This window comes from Zonotrichia leucophrys, chromosome 11 (assembly GCF_028769735.1).
Source record: "Zonotrichia leucophrys gambelii isolate GWCS_2022_RI chromosome 11, RI_Zleu_2.0, whole genome shotgun sequence".
In the NCBI taxonomy this organism is placed as follows: Eukaryota; Metazoa; Chordata; class Aves; order Passeriformes; family Passerellidae; genus Zonotrichia; species Zonotrichia leucophrys.
The window spans coordinates 15,765,097-15,782,887 of record NC_088181.1 but is presented as its reverse complement, the minus strand read 5'-3'; the positions used below and the strand labels follow the sequence as shown (position 1 = coordinate 15,782,887).

General features: G+C 38.0%; 1 long non-coding RNA gene across 5 annotated transcripts in view; it reads left to right on the top strand.

Annotated features, from left to right (window-relative positions):
* Positions 1-17,791, top strand: part of LOC135452764 (uncharacterized) — a 147,663-nt gene that overhangs the window by 70,102 nt on the left and 59,770 nt on the right. For 2 of the 5 annotated variants that reach the window (XR_010441694.1, XR_010441692.1), the window contains exon 2: positions 11,682-11,785. The exons of the other annotated variants lie outside the window; for them this stretch is intronic. This is a non-coding gene — a long non-coding RNA (uncharacterized LOC135452764). The remainder of the gene's footprint in view (positions 1-11,681; positions 11,786-17,791) is intronic. 5 annotated transcript variants of the gene reach the window in all.

Genomic DNA, 17,791 nt, shown 5'->3' with positions numbered 1-17,791 from the left:
ATACATCCAGCATTGGCTGTCAGGGTTTAACTTAGTGTTTCCTCATTTATGCTCACTCTGTAAAGCAAAACATGGCACTGTAAAAAGCTTATATAATGCTGTTATACTGGGCTAGTCACTATTGTCGAAAATAGATAAAGCAAAATAAAGGGAGGAAAAGATAAAGGCACAGATAAAATGCACAGGAAGGCAATGGAAGAGGCTGGCCAGTGCTGACATCCTGAGAAGGGATGTGGAGCTGCTCAGAATCATTTTGCTTGAACCCTAGATTGGAGGTGCTTGGCAATTACTGCTGTGTTAGAACAGCAGATAGATCCTGAGAGCTCTGCTCTGCAAAGACAGCATGGGGATTTTATTCTAGTGGAGGAAAGGACTGCAAAGCTGTCTTTATTTTATGTAGAGTTCCTTCTAACACCAAATTGTCAGGTATGCTGGAACTGTACCTTAATGTGTGTTCTGTTTTATGTGGGGGGCTTGTATATGGCTTAGTGTGACATGCAAAAGTGTCTAAGTAGGACAAATCTTTAATTGTAATTCACTGAAGAAAATTAAAAAAAAATCTTTTAAAGCAAGTGTTAATAAAAATCAGGTTCAATCCACACCCAGGGCACAGCGTAGCCTGCACTTAACAACTGTACCTGAACTGGGACTGGCTGAGTAAGTTTGACCTGTAAATAATTAAGATCTTCTATGACTAGCTGACCTGATGGGAAGTAGGAATGGCTCCAGGTAGCCAGTTTGTAAAATTTGCTTTGCTGAGTTAGGGTAGCCATGGGCTGGGAGCCAGACTGGACACACTGTGACCAGAAGTGCAAAGAATCTGAAAATTAGGGTCACTAAAAAAAAAAAACAAACTGCTGTGAAAGACAGTTTTTCATCTCTTTCCTAATAATTTATCAATTGCTTTAAGCTTACTGCCTTATAGCTATACTTCTTGCTGTGTTCAAAGGAGTTAAAGTAAATCTACATGCTCATATTCTGTTCTTTGTGTCTAATGCACCAAGATTTGTAAACTGAGCTCTCTTGCCTTCTTTGATAGCAGTGACCTCTGCCTGAGAGCAGGGGAGAGGTGGAAAAACTCCTCTGAGTAAATGAAGCTAATGCATGACATAATGATGCACTGGGGACATGTGTTGTTGTTTTGAATAAGAACTTTAAAATGAAATTAACAATATTGCAAGACTGAGACACTATTCTGTTAGTCTTTGGTCAGCTCCATTTCTGGAGCCCCAGCTCAGTTCTGAATATGGTTGAAGGCCAGGTATGTCAGAACAGTAAATATTGTTTTCCTTCTAGCAGTGGAATTTTGCCATTAAATGAGAAGCAGAAGTGCAGTGAAACTTTTAATCTTTAATTGCTTCTTAATAATTTTCTCAGTGTGTGTATTCAATTAAATGAGCACTGTGAAAACCCAGAATTGCAGTATGTTTCTTTAAACTTGAAAATCCTGTTAGGTGTAGGTCCAGGTTACAAAATTGAACTGCCTTGCCTAGCATCTCTCTGTGGAAGCTAAAATATTTACTGCTTTTTCTCTTTTCTGGTGCTCCAAAATTTCTTTCAGTATCTCAATTAGTGCGAACTTATCAGAAAGAAAAGTACAATTTTCTTCTGTTATGAAATTGCTTATTATAGTAGTAATAGAATGTTTCAAAGACATTTTGGGCTATTTCAACATACAGAAGAGAGGCTTTGAAGGGAATTTCAAATAAGAATGCCAAATTAAGTGATAACACTCATTACTGGACTGTTTCACATATCATTCAGACCTACTCCAGGGACAATGCTTGAGTTATGTATTAAAATAATACTTGACCCTTAGTGACCTATTCCATTTCCAGTGTCTTGTATCCTGTGATTTAATGAATGAGCCTGTAAATTTTCTTGGTAAACATAAAAAAAATCCCAACAACCCAAAACACAATTGAGAGTGTTGTTACATTTTTGTAATTCCAAGAAAATCTGGAATGTACAAATTGTTTCTGGAAAGGTCTTTCACTTATATGTTACTGAATTATTAGCAGTGCTTTTCTTTTTTTTTGTACCAATAGCTAATGAAACATATAAACACTTTTTTAGAGTACAGTTGAAGAATGGGTGAATGGATTTTGTTAGCAATGACCCTTCTGTTTCAGCTTTCAAAACAGATATGGAATGCTTACAATATGATTATTGGTTCATTTGAACCAGTGTTTTCCTTTCCCCAAAGTTAATAGATCTTCAGTCTAAATTTTGTTTTTGTTTTTTTTTTTTTTTTTTTCTGAAATGGGTGTCTGGATTATCTTTCATTTTGCCATGCAGTTCCTGCTCCCTGGGGTGGGGATACTTTCTCCATAAAGAAAACAGGATTCTGCAGAGCAAAGTTAGAGTACGTTGGATCACTCCCTCATTAGATTAAAACCCATGGAGACAAATGCTAAATGTGTGATTCTTTCGTGTTTGTGCTTTTTTCAGTCAGGTTTTGGAAGAAGTTACTGCAGTGAATGTCCACGTACAGGAGATGAGTTTGTACTTCCCATGGTATAAAGATGCCAAAGTTTAGAATGCACTTCTGAGCATTGGTATTTGTAAAAATGGCAGAACAATACTTTCAGAAACAAAAATGAAGTTGTCTCTAAGTTGAGAATTATTTTTATTTGTGAATAAGTATGTGTACAGTCTTACTATTCTTTAGAATGAAGCTGCACTGTCTACAGGTGCTACATTAAAAATGACTTTGGATCCAGAGTGTTGCAAGTGTAGAATATGGAATTAAAAGAAGCAGCAAGTCAGCTGCCTGTGTTGAGCAAATCTTAAAAAGTGAGGAGGAAAGAGACTTTTTCCTAGTGTAACAGGAGTTGTGTAGTGATTATTAGTCACATCAGAGCATCAGAGTGGTACTCCTTAATTACCTACAGCTACAACTGCTTAATACAATAAATCACAGTGGAAAGCTGGTAGGTGATAATGACAGGCACCTGCTGATGGAGCCTGCAGTAATAAGGGTGCAGCACGTGCAGCTGCCTTTCTTTCAAAGGAATAAAGCAGGAGCAAGGGGAGGCAGAGCAAAGACCTCTGACAACAGACAGGTATCAGGCTAAGGATGAATCTCACTGGAAAGTGCCAGAGATTGTGGGGTTGTTTTCTTTGTTTGCTTTTGGCTGAGAGAAATAAAGGGAAGGAGGCCAATGAAGTAAAAATGTTAATTAAAATATGTATTTTAGTTTTGGCACAAGTGAAAATAATTTTGTAGCTACTGTGAGCAGGACTGCATGTAGGAGCATATAGTGAACCGTGTGCTTCTGAAAATACATGTGTGCCAGCAGAGCTTGTGGGTGGTGAACCCAAATGGGAATGTTTGTGGGGCAAGGCAGGGTGGTACAGTCAAGTGGTCGTGGTCACAGAGCCTGGTTGAAAGCCCTGGTAATCCATGAGTGCAGCACTGTGTGACTACATTAACACTTCACAATAAAGGATGGCAAGTGGGCAGATTTGCATGCAAATTAAATTTTCAACAATATTTCTGCATGCAACTTCCATTACAGTTGGGCAACTTTACACAATTGAAACTGATGACTAAGAAAAAGCATTTACAATTTAGAAAATTACAACAGCAATGCCTGTAATCACCCAGGTTAGCTGCTGAAGTGCCTCTAGGGGCTTGATTAGAAGGAGGAGAACCTTTAAGAGGCTGATGAGGTGGTATCAAGCACTGTGGATTGAAGCAGAGTGAGAAAAGCTGTTATAGCCTGGACTTGGTGAAACAAATCTAGGATGAGCCTGTATAATACAGACAACATCTAATCAGTGGAACAAGATTTTTTCAATCAAACCATAACGAGCTGTAAATAATGTGATACTTAGAACAGAGACCTCATTTAACAAAATTGTACATGCAAGACAACATCAACTGCCCAATGGAAATAAAGGGTGGTTGGTGCAAGGAAAGGGATTCCATTTGTGGTTGTACCAAGTCCTGAGTAGTACAGAGAGTCCACAACTCCCCCAGACCTTTCCAACATGTGTCTGTGTATTTTTTACATTTGTAAACTCTTTGTTTTGTATTTCCATCACACACGTTTGGCTTTGTGTGAGATCTGTGTAAAGGGGAGATGAATAATGCTGAGTAAAAACTCAGAATATGCTGCCCTCTCCTGACAGCTGGGTCAACCCCAGAGCCTGCAAGTAAAAATACTTGGTGAATTTTTCTTACAAGAAAATTTGGTGCTTGATCCTTCAACCTTTTGGTTATATAACTTTAAAATGTTCTTCCACTGCAAAAGAGTGGGTTTTCCATCGTGAGAAAATTAATGAGAATATTATTATATGCATTCTTTGATCATCAACTCTTCCAAAGCATATCTTTATAGCATTTAAAAAATATTTCCCATATTGTCTGTTGTCAATTTGCTTAGTTTCAGAATTAGCTCACTACTAGACTGTTGAAGATACATAAAATAATGACTGAAACTGCTGGCACACTGATAATGATATTAGCCCTGGTCTTGTCCATAAACAGGTTAATTTTAGCGATGGACGCAATGATCAGTGATAGCTGAAAGTACCAGGAAGTGCACGAAGGTTTTAAGCTGGGGATTGGATTGTAAATGTTGTATGGTAGAGGTTTGGTTGGAAGTGAGTTGGCAGCCAAATAGTTTTTTTAAATATAAAGACCTCATAGGTTTTTTAAATATTAAGCCCTTTCGCATATTTTGAAGCCAGGCTGGATTTTGTGAAATCCAGTTACAGAAAGTAGTACTGGTTTTGTCTGATTTTATCTCCCAACCTGTTCTTGGGCCATAGATTAAAAGACTGAGTATAAACCCTGCTATTTTTTCTATCCAGTTTGAGAAGTTAGGTGATGAGGAAATGAAAATGTTCTTGTCAATTATTTGGAAAACCTCAGTGAAGCTTTCTTTGCCTTCAGCAGGATACATCTGATATCCCTTTGAGAGTCACTGGCCCTATTATTTAGTCTTTTTTCCTCCCTTTCTGTGTCCCCTGCCCTGTATGGGGTTGTCTCTTCCATTTCTGCAGATTAAGAAGTTGTCAAGGAGTAGAAATTTCCATTTGGAGGTACCTGCATTCTTTTTGTCCTGTATACAAGACCACAGTACACAGTAAAGGAATAATTCTGCTTCATGCATTACATGTGTGCCTTTGTTTCTTAAAACTGCACAAGTAGAGCGTATAGAGTCTCCCAAGCCTTTCTTTGTTCAGGGTGGTGATCTGATTTCCAGCAGAAAGCCACAGAAAGCAGAGCTGGTCAGTGTATCAGAACACTGAGGTTTACTATGGCTGGGAGGGGACTATGAGGAAAACTGAGTTTTCCCAAGAATGGCAGAGTATGATGGAAAGATGTGCAGCAGCTCTGGGATTTTCCAGCAGCTTGGACAAGACAATTGCTGGTGGAGCTCTCAGTGGACTGGATAAACTTGCACATGAGCTTCATCCAATGTACTTGCTGAATTCAGAGCTTCTGTAAGAGTTTTTTCTTTGCCTCTTTTGCTGAATAGTAAACCATAAAATCCTGTCGTAGTTTTTCTTTTTTAATTTTTTGGTCACAGTTCTGTACTTTTTAAAGTGTACTTTGTAAAATATAATTTAACTACTCCACTATTCCTGATCCCATGCTGCTGCTGTTGGTACAATAGAAGCACGTGGATAAGTAATCTAAACTAGGAGTGTGTGCTTTTCCCAGCTAAGGGCTGTCGAGAGCACCTGCTCCCTCTTTCAGCTGCACTTCAGGATTGATGTTTGAATTCTGTTCCTAAGGACTGAATGTGTAATATTTTCTACCACAAACTGCCAAGCCTTCTTTAGTAGGCACTTAGCCACACCATCCCTGTCCTTACCCCATGCTGTCAAATTAATATTGTGCCTATGTATTTATATATTTATAGCGCTGCTAGGTAGTTGTACAAATGAAAGTTGTGCTTCAGGTGTTGTCATAACAAGTTTTACTAATCTAAAAATATATATATATGTGCTAAGTTTTATATAAATGTCCTGTGATACTGGTACTAATTTTGAAGTGATGGTGTTGGTGTTTTCCCACAAAGATACTCTGCATGGACACTGAGGGAATGTGTGTTATAATTTTTATGCATTGCTTTAGGGCATATTTATGTTAAGGGTGAATAAATAATGCTTTCTTAATCTGGTACAGATTCTGCTCAATCTCAATCTGAGTTTTGCAGCACAGAGGTCTGTGAGGGTGTCTCTGTTAGTATTGAGCTGGTGGAGAAGTTGTTGATCCAGAATATAGAGCTGAGTTAGCTGGGAATGACTGGTGGGAGGTGGCATAAACCCCATCCAGTCCAAAATTAAAAGGCATTTTTATTCAGTTGGGCTCTGACATTGCAGAAGTGTGCAGCAAACTTCTGTCCATTGGGATGAAGATAATGTTGACAGTAAGGAAAAGGACTTCCAAGAAATTCTAAAAAATATTACATGAATTAATGAAAAAACCATACTTCTCTTTGTTAGATAATTGTGTTTTTTCAAGAGACCATAATTAATGGTTCTGGTAACTAATTAACCACTTCCAGCAAACAGTGAGATGCTGGACTGCTGATGGGTCAGCATTAATAGAGTTAATTGTGAGCTGCATGTGATAATGTGATTTGCCATGGCACACTTTTCACATTGAATTATTTGTGCAAATTTCTCTAAGAGATACTGTAATATTTCTTATGCAAGTTCAGTGCTAGCAACATATTTGTGCAAATACAGTTTAGGTGAAATTAAAAGGAAGATTTTTATTACTCATTCAGAGGAGAATTGATTGTTAGGTTTTATGAATCCTAAAATGTGGCCAAGATGAGAACAAAAAACACTTACTGAAAAGCTGGAACACTGATCAATGCAAGTGCCATATTTTAATCCACCACTAATAATTTTATTTAATTGTCTCAAGGCTTTTTTATATAAAGAGCTGGGCAAAAGAAAGGTGTCTCTGTGCTTCTGAGTTTTATTACACATGTAAACAAGCCATCATGAAATGAATAATACTTTAAATTAAATGGATATGAAATAGCTTGAACTCCTGGTTAGTCCTTCTGAGCTCTTTCTAATAGATTAGCAAATAATTGGCAGGGTGGCACCATGTGATATTTCAGCTGCAACCACTGGATTGATACTATTAATGAAACCTCAGACTAAAGGCTTACTAAGCATGGACAATACAACAAAGGACATAAAGGAGTTATTCCTGATTTTCAGACAAGAATCATAAAGTGTCTGTCTCTGACTTGCTACTGTGATGAATTCGCACAGCAGTGATTGAAAAAGTCTGGTTTTGCACCCTTTGTATGTAGAGAGAGGAATACTTTACAAAGCTTTGAGTGTCTTAGGTGCTCTACAGTCTTGTGTTTTCCTTCTTCAGTGCAACCTTGTCCTCAATGGGCACAAAGCTGAAGTGCTAAAAGCAGGTGAGATCTTATTTTATCAAGATAAAAATAGAGGTTAAGCTGTAATTTGCTATCACAGAAGACAAAAATCTCTTGCCAAGGATGGATACAAGCTTCCTAAACTCAACTGCTCAGCTTAAAACCCACCTGAGGTCCTGTGTCAGTGCATGGTGTTAACTTAAATGGCCTTGGAGTAACCTTCCTTCTCTGGTCCTGGCTCCAAATGTGTCCCCTTTGTTAGCTGAGATCATTTCCTCCTCCCTCACATGTGAGCAAGGTTTGCAGTAATAGATGGTTCCTGCTGAGAGTTTGCCAGGCAACACAACTCTCCTGGGAGGCTTAAAATGTCCTCCTCTTAAAAAATGTCCAATTTAATGGCTGTATTTAGGTGTTTGAGGCCATACAGTGTTTGCAACAACTATGATGGCTCTATTATGATAATGGAAGAAAGCTGCATTATGAAATAAATGCATTCTAGGTTTTCCTTGGCAACATAATGTAAGGATTGTTCTGCGTGTTGGTACTAAAGAATCAAAAACAGTTTAGTAAGTCGATGTGAACACTATTTCTTGTCGTGTGGTTAATGGATCTACTGTTGTATTTGTGTTCTTTCCAGCTCTGCTGCCTTACATCAATGAAAAATTATGTTTTTTCTTCAATGCCACAGCACTAGTCGTCTTTATATTCAATGCATTCCCCTTCAAATCTTTCAGTGTAAGATGTCTACCATTTTACTGGGTTAGAGTCATTTTCCTGGTCATTTTCTTGGCAGTAGAAAAGGATCATCTTTCTTGGTTATTGATGTTGCATTTAATAAGCTCAGTTGAGTATAGTCATGTTGATGTCTAAACAAATGCACTGCTACTTTTTTCTCTTTTTCTTTTTTGTGTGTAGAGCTGGCTGTAAACATGGCAGTCTGTAATTACCCTGGTTATGTTTCTGGTTAAAGCACCAATAATTTTTTTTTTTCCCTTATAGTATTTATACCCTTTCTAAGCCTTATTCCCTTTCCCCAAAAGCTGTTGTTTGTTTGGCTGGGCAGATTTAGGAAATGGTGAAAATTTTTATGATTAGCAGCTACAGTACATGAATATAAGCATTCTTCAGATTTAAAGAGGTCAAATTGATTTTTGTGTGTGTGTGACAGAATTTGTTCCTGGGGTGAGACTTTGAAGTAAAATTTCAAAGCATTGACTAGGGGTACAGCTCTGCAGCTTCTTACTGACTTTGTTCAGAGATCAGGAGCTAAAACTGCATGCTGCACTTTGAAAATTTACCCCTAAGTATTGAGTTCTACCTCAGAATAATTTTTTTCCAATAATTTAATAAACCCCTGAGAATGTGGTTTATAATGGAAATGCTGACATACTTAAACTTAATGCTAATCACTGGAAATTAGTAAGATCTTAAACAGAACTTGGGCAAAACCTGCAACTCATAAGTATCCTGTAGTTAATTAACAGGAAGTATTTCAGAAATGCATGATTCTCAGAAAACTGTTAGCAGTGGCCCTGTCAATAGCAATATCATATTTTGTTTTATTCCTCAGACTTGCCATTATCCCCCAATTCATAGGAGGGTGCTTAGGGCACCTGGCTATTTCCCAAACATATATGTGCTTTGTGGAATTGAGCCTGTCCAACTTGGAAGCTCACGGTGAGGAACATTCCTACATAATAACATGATGGATTCTTTAATATAAAAGTGTCAACAAGATTAGTGCTGTTACAATCTTGTTTGTTTGAGTAGGACCTCAGGAAAGAACATCTTCCAGTCTACAAATTGTGTTGACAATGTCCAGAACCAGTGATTGAGTTCCAGGCATGTATGCTGTGGGACTTCCCTTGCTTCTTCATATTTCTACCCCACATTTCTCCATGGTAAAATCACTGCCATGACCATCTAAATAAATACATAGGGGTATTTATTATTTATTATAATAGGGGAGGAATGTAAGAAGCAGGAGATGGAAGGTGAGTTTTGATTACATGGGGCAGAGGTTGGGGAAACAGACCTAGATTTCTGAGCCCTGCAAAAAACCCTGAATTTCTTGCACGTTGTGGTTGCTTTGTGCTGTATGGGTGGTGGTTGTGTTTTGCTGTTTGGAAGGAGATTCACTGGGTGTAATTGTTGGCTGCAGGTGTGGTCGCAGCTTTTTTGCTTTCTATCCCGTCTCCCCTATTGTGCTCCTCATACAGCAGACAGTGAATAGAAAACAGCAGTAATGTCAGTATCCAAAATTTTGTATTGTGGGTTGATAATCTCAAATCTCAGCAGTCTAAATCAAAACATAGTATATGAAATAGCATCTCCTTAGCAGAGCATTTCAAAGAAGAATTTGAAGGAGAATTAGGTGCTTGACCTGTGGGTTTTTGCGGAGCTTATGGAAGGCAGTGTGGGAGCAAGCATGCAGGTAAATTTGAACAAGGAGTGTTTTCCTTGTGTTCTCCTTTTAAAAAACCTGTTCCCCAAATACTAATGTTTAATATTTTTAGTCACAATGGAACTCATGGATGCCACAACCAATTTATACGATTTTCTGTAAGAAAAACAAACAAAAACTGTGCATCTGGACTGACAAGCTGTATGCCAAGATTCAGCCAGATGCAATTTGAAATGTCCAAGACATTAAACATGCCCTGAAATGGAGCTTTTAATGAAAGTGCCATCTCAGTCTCAGCTCTAGTGAATGCCAGTGTAATGCTGCAAGGAATTTATCATGCTAGGTCTTAACTCTAAGTAGGCTACACTAATCTAGGAGTAAATATACTGGGAGTGTGCAGAAGTTAATGCTTGGGAGGTGATATTTGCATCACATATCCTATACTGCCTGCACACTTGTTTATAGTAATGTATTTCTGATAGCTACATAAATTTTACCAAACTTAAAGCAAAAAGAAAAAAAGAGTAGAAAAAGAAGTTATGTGCTTGGTATGCATTGTTTTGCTTCTTTCATTAATTCTTGCTGGCATTGTGGATGCTCAGATGAACAATAGAGTAGCCTGTAAAGATCAATACCAGATTGCTGATAGTGCCTATCTATTCAGAGTAGATTATTTGATAAATGGTTTGGTCCATATGTTTTGACATTTGTTAGCTGTATAGCCCAGACCAACTGGTAGAACTGTAGTTTCATCATAAAAAGGAGGAGCAATGAATACAATATTTCCCTTTTTGTACAAAACTGATAGACTGTAGTTTTAAAGCTGTAAGTAGAAGATATGAAGAGAAAAAAAATAAACAAGTTCAAGCTGTTAAGAATTCACATGTATTTTTCTTAGGTTTTGTAATTAAGATCTATGAATACAGTATATGTAACTTTGGGGTTGATGGGATTCAGAGCTCATAAAACTGTAGTCTAGCTGTTTTATATCAGTGCTCTGTGCAGTGGATCAAACAGGTTCCTAGGAGAGCAATCCCTTCAGTGCTCCCCCCAAAATTGCCCTCATTTAAAAATCTGGGAACTTTAATGAAAGATATGTAGAGACAAGAACATCAAGAGCAGGCTCAAAAGTCAATGAACCTTCAGGCAAACATCTAGAACTTCACAAGAGCTCAGATTTCAATTCTTAGTATTTAGGTCAAAATTCTGTGTTAGTTTTTGCAAAATCTTTTTTCTTTTTCCCTCAAATTCCGTATAACATTTGCTCAAGTGCTAAGTCCTGCATTTGATATGCACTTAAACGAAGGATATTTTTCATTTAAGTAGTTGCAGTCATCCAACTCTTCTCTTTTGTCCAGCCTCAGAGGAATAAACAAGTCTACATGCAAAAATCATACAGCAGTGTGTTCTGTAGACTGAATTAAAAGATTTTTTATAGTTAGTGTCTTTATTTCAAGCTGTTAATGTGAGAAATTTATTAATAAATATGTAAGTAAAGCAATAATTTAAAAATAGTAGGTAAACTTTTAAGTGAAAAACCCAGTGAAATTTAAGGACTAGAAAATGATTTTTTACAAGTGATTTTCAGTCCTTGTACATGAAGACCTTGTACAGGTGAAAGGTAGTACTGAAATAGTTATGGCAGGAAAAATACAGTGAAAAATTATACCTGACATGCTTCAACTTTGAAAAATATTTTAGAGCCTTAGAACAGGTTAAAAAAAAAAAATGTTTCTCTTCCTCTTCCCCTATTTTGTGGCTCTGTTGGCTTCATGCCATGAGGACAAGGAAGGTGTTGGCTCAAATGCCCCTGATCTCTGGAGGTTCCCATGGGGGCAGTGCAGGCACGGGGTGAAGGGGATCTAAACCTTGATTAAACCTTGATCCTCCACCCCTGCCTTGTGTGACAGGTCGTCCTGTGTTCCCAAGGAGTTCCTTGGGCTGCTGTGAGTGCTGCTGTCCCTGCTGGGGTTAGGGAGATTCCCTCTGTCCATAGCAGGACTGGTCCCTGCAGGTGAGTGAAGGGGAAATGGCACAGGGGTGGTTCAGCACCTTGGGATACTCTGGTGTGGGACCTGGGTCTGGGTCTCTGAGAGAGTAAAATGAGCTGGTTTTAACCAAAACAGACTTAAAGGAAGAGAGGGAGTGGGATTAGAATTTCTGAAATGTTGGCCTGAGATCAATAAAGGAAGAGTTAGGGGCTGACAGTTTTCCTCTATAAAACAGAACAACACAAAGGGACAGACAGTCTGAGCTGGAAGAGGTATTTCTGGGTAGATCCAGAGATTGATTTAACATATTTAAATAGTATCCTGTGAATATTACTCTATTCCTACTTATTTTGGACAACCAGGCGTAACTTTCTATAAAATGGTAGAAAATGGGCGTCTCAGCAGGGGCTGGACTGCTCACTGGAAGGTGCACATGTATTATTTGCTGTTTAAAGAATGGTGACATGGTGTTTTGCAATCTGCTATCAGAGGATAATATTTGTGCTGGTTTTTTTAAGAGTTGCAGGAAGAAAATGTTAAATGTCAGTTTCTCCTGTAAGTAATTGGCAGTAAGTAGACGTAAGATTCCTGAACCACTGCTCTCAGAAAAATCTTAAAATAGCCACTTTCTTGTTTTCCTGGTCTATATATGAAACAGGTGTATTAACATATTAATGATCAGATGTTATATTTAGCTCTGCATTTTAAGAATCTTTAGCAATGTGGAAAAGGATGATTTGACAGGCTTAATTCAACACTGGGCAACAAATAAAGCTTATAATGAAATTAACATAAATCATTAGCATTAATCATTCAGCATTATTGATAGCCATATAAAGAAATGTATCACAGCCCTGGAAGTAAAGAAGAGAAGAGCAATGTTTCTTGCCAGCTGTCCTGATGAGCTATGAGCCCATATGGTAGTGGTACTGGCTTTCCTTTCTAATTTTCCTCCTCTGCTTGAGCTGTCAGGAGCCCCTTTCTCCCCTTTTCTTTTTCCACAGACTGCAGAGATAGCTTCTATCTAATTTTTTTGAAAATGCCAGCTTTTTAGAACAGGTCAGACTCCATCAACATCTGCCTGTCACTAGCCATGTGACCAACATGAGCAAACTAGCTGGGTGACAATTAACATGCAGTCTACATTCATCGTTTTCGATTTGGAAACCTTCACTTCTGCTTACACTTTCATCAGCTCCAAGACCTAGTGAGAGTTTTCCTCATTGGGAAACAAAATATTCTTCAAGTAGCATCTTGAAACCCTTTATTGGGAAATGTGTGCATTTAAAATTTGATACGGAAAAAATGAATAAATCCAGTTGTTCAGTCACTGTTCCCTGGATAGCTTTTTCCTGCTTGTGTGCTGCCCTCCATCCACACCCACCAGTCCTGTGTGTGTCCCCTGCCCTTGTCCCCCCCAAAAAAGGTGAAAGAATTGAGGTTAAAATAATAAGCACTGCTACTGCTGCTTGTCCTTTGAAGCATTTGAGCATCTGGGGTTACTCAGTCATCCTCATTTACCTGAAGCTCAGTGAAACATTAGGTGAATGTGGCTTCTGGAATTAAGGAGCAGGACTGACAGCATATCCCTAGAGCTCTAATCTCATAGGCACTGCATACTTTTTTTTCATAGTTTTGGCATTTTTTCAAGTGTTAGACAAATCTTCATGATCAGCAGGGCTGAGGCTGAGTGCTGTGAGAACATGAGCAAAGTAGGTGCACTGGGGAGGTATCACACAGGTAGAATCTTTGCATGGCAATGATGAAAATTGCCTCCTTTTTTATTGTTTCATATCTTTACCTGGTCCCTTTCATTTCTTTGTGTTGTGTGAGCAATTGAAATAATTCTGGCTCTCATGACCATCTCCGTTTTCCTAGTTGGAAGGATGAATAAAAGGGCTTCAAATTAGAGAACCAATCACATGCAAGCAATGTTTACATTTCTGGGGTTTTTTTTATAGTTTGTTTTATTTACCTTTGAAACATCCAAGCACATGGATAATAAGCCTTTTTGGTTCTTAATTCGAGATCACAAAATATGTAAGGGATGTGGTTAAGTACTGTCAGGGCATTGCAAGATAGTACAGTACTGTCAGCTCTCCTTAAAATGCCTTTCTTTTTAAGTGTCTTGGTAAAAGGATCTGGTGTACTTAAATGTGTACTAAATTTAACTTACTGGACTTTCTGTTGAATAATTAAATATCATTTTTCAAAGAAGAAGTTTGTGCCTTCTACTGCCATAAAATAGTCTTCCTTTTGGAGTTTGTTACCTGCAGAAGAGCATAAAGAAAACAGGTGTTGAAGGAAACATGTATGAACACAGAGAGGAATCCCATACTTGGTCATTGTTGGGCAATCATGTGTTCATCTCTTAAATTTGCCTGGGGCCCTTATCTCCAATGTAAAAATACACACCATTCCCTTATGCTCAAAGTCAGTGTTGCAGGGGAGCATAACAGCCAGGACTGGTATCCTATAGCACAGCGAATAGATCCTTTAATTTCATGGTTTAAAAAATACTTGAGTTGACCTCAGTATAATTCCTATATTTTAGTCATTTAGGTGTCATGGCTCAGTAATCATTCATTAACTATAGTGCTTTTCAAATGAAGAACTGAGATGAAAATTTTTCTTAATGATGACAAGTGATGTAATTTAGTTTTATTCTTATATTATAGTGATGCCCGCTAGCGCCGCTGTAGTTAAGGGTCTGTCAGTGGCTCCATTATAAACCCCTATTTTCAGAGGGTTTATAATTCAAAAATTGATTTTAGGCTTAAAACTGCCACCCAAGGTCTAAGTCCTGGAGCTTGTTTTTATATACAAATTGGTATTTTGGGGAGAAGAGGAAGAAAGGTTAATGGTTACTCAACTATAAGAGTAAGATTGAGGGTTTTCTCTTTTAGATTTGTATTTGTGCTTCTATCATACTAAAAAACACTTCATCCATCTCAGCACCAAGAAAAAAAGGCCACTATCAAGTACTTTATGACCAAAGAAGGGCTGCAGATCTTATTAAGCACAGTGTAAGAATTGAATTGGGCTGAGGCTTGTAAAAGCAGGTCCATGGCTTTGAAAATCCCATGACATTTGATCAGAGGTCGAAATCTCTTTGAGAGTAGTTATTTAGGAGATTGGGCTAGCCATGAATCAAGGCCTCCCCCTTCTCCACAGATGTGCTGCTTTGTCTTGTTGCCATCAAGAAGCTGCAACAAAACTGGTACTAATATTATAAAGGCAATTTTCAAAGGAGTCTAAGGTACTTACCAGGCCCTAAATAGCATCTTTGGAATTGAGAATAGAAAAGTAAATATAGCAATGGCTTGCTAAAAGCTCATGGGAGGGAAGGGAAATGAGTTGGTTCCTAGCTAGAATAAAATGAGGACTGTCCTGGTGGAAATGGAAGCTCCAGCAAGGAAAGTTCTGTGACATGGCACATGGGGGTTGGCTGCTGAGAGCAGGGAAGGATGGGTCTGGAATTGCTCAGGACTCCTTGGAAAAGGGGGATCTACACATTGAGAGGATTCCAGGCCAAGTGCCCCTCAGCTCCTTCTGATTTGTCTCTAGAACCACACTTTTGAGCTGAGAAGAAAAAGGGTTGTTTGGCTTTAAAGCTGTCTGATGGAAATGGCAGTGATGCCTCACTGGAATTAAGGTATTAAAGCTAATAATAAATTTAAAATAATGCCAAAGAAATGCTGGAATTATCATGCATTTACTTGGGCTTACCTGATGGTCAAATATCATTCTGTGAGTCTTTAAATATTACCTCATAAACATGAGAATTTAACAGGTGGTAGTAGAGCTTGGAAATATGAAGGTCTTGTGTTTTCATGCAAGATTTGCATTGGATTCTGGAGTGTAGTGGAATTTATGGTGTAGGCTGACTACAGTTGTATGGTTTTTCTTAGCATGTAAGAAACAAAAGAACCAAGTTTAAAAAAAATCAAGTAGTTGATTTCAGTTCTCCAGCAGAATGACTTATCCTGTGTCCATTGGAATTATTTATGATCAATGGTCCTTGATTTTGTTTCTGGTCCACGTTAGCTGTCAGACGTGTTGCTCTCAATTATAGAAGGAAATATGAGAATTGGCAGTGGTTAGATATGCATCTCTCTCCGAAGAGAAAAAGAAGCATGATAGATTTTGAAGATGTAAACTTTCAGACGAGTTTTGTGTTTTAGAGAGACAATGTAGTGGGTGGTCTAAAGCAATGTCCTTCAAGCAGACCCATCTGTTTACACACTCACGATTATCCTTGGGGACAGTCGATCCTTTTGATCTTTAGTAGCAATAATTTTTACTCTTTTCTCATAATCAGAAAATGAAACATCTTAAAGGTAGTTACATAAATGTTTAAAATAGTTTTTTTGATAGTGAAAAATAGAAAACTCTCCCACTAGATCCAAAGGTATAAATACATAAGAAAAACTCTTTTTTAATCTCATTCTCACCTCTAAGAGACTTTAGAGAAATTCTTTATTTCTCCTGACAGCTTCTGGCATCTCATCGCCCATTTCAATGTACTGTGCTGCAGAGGGGATACATTTCTGTGCAGATGTGTAGAAACTGGATATTTCAGGAGATCTGCTTGGTGCTGTATCATGTATAAATGCAGATCTGTGTATGAGCCTTACATTAGGGAGAGGAGAAGAATAAAACATTCTCCTGCTCCTGATCCATGGCCAACTCTGCCTCCTTGGCTGCTCGTGCTGGGCTGCCTGCAGATCTGACGGATGCAGAAGAGGGGAAATATGTGAGAGAACAGTTCAGGACTGGTGGTTAAAAGCAGGTGTAGTTGTGTAATGATAGATGCTAATGTAAATTTAGGTTTACCTTTATTTTCTTTAAATTTCAGCTATTTATAAACCATGAAATTTAATGAAGCACTTTCTGCTGGTTTTGGTTACGGCTTTGTGGGCAGGTGTGTGCTGAAGCAGTGTATTATACATTTGCACTGTGAGTTTTACTGTGCATTTAAAAAAATATATATTTAAAATTACAGTATTTCTTGCACTGAAAAATTCCATTGGAACTGTTTTGTGTTTCCCAGAATGGGAGTAGCACTCCCAGGAAACTAATCTCATATCATACCTACTAGAACTAAATTTAAGCTGCAGAATGGCATCTCCTCCTCTCAGATGGAATTATGAAGGTTAAAATGAAACACAACTCTTAATTAGCCATAGAGTTCCAACTTGCAATATTGGCATGTAATTTTGATGGAGAAGTAAATTATAAAATTCCAATTATATTTTTGTTATTGGCAAGAAAATATTTTATCATATAAAGCTCCTTTATAATGAAGAACATTATTTTATTTTTGCTATCTGTCACTGTTTTCAGCTAGCCCCATTATTAAAAAAGATATTTAGTGACACATCCATTCCAAAGGCTGAAATCCTTTTATCTTACCTTTCTTTTAGGGTAGTTGTGGTCATATCTGAAAAACCTTTGTAGTTATGGAAGTAGTACAACAAAAGTAATTTTTGCATAAGTTTTGCTAACTTTTTGACAAGTTCTGTGTTATGGAATCAAACTGGTTTTGCCAAAGTGTTTAGTATTAGTTTGTAACTAACTAGCCACCCAAAGATGCCACCAGATGACTGTTTTTATCACAAAGGTAATAATGTTTTTCTTTTCTGGGAAAACAGATGTTTCATTTATTTATTATTTTTAAGCCAGCCCTAGTATGCAGGCAACACAAGTGGCTAATAGATGGATGTGTGTAGATATTTGTCACCCTGAGTCCTCTGTGAGTGCAAGCAAAGATCTGCCCACTGATGTCTTCTTCAGGTATTTGTTTCTTTGGACATGTGTGTGGGTCTCTGAACCCTTGCTGGGTGAGAAGGGGGTCAGTGCTGATGGCAGCAAAGCTTCTGACTGCTGCCCACTGTCTGAGCTGCCCCTTCATTGTTATCTTTAGAGATTTCACAAAGACTGTTTGTTGATGAAATACCTGGTAGATTGTGGAAATACCCCCCAAACAGGGATAATATGTGACATTGAGGCACATACCAGTTTGTGAG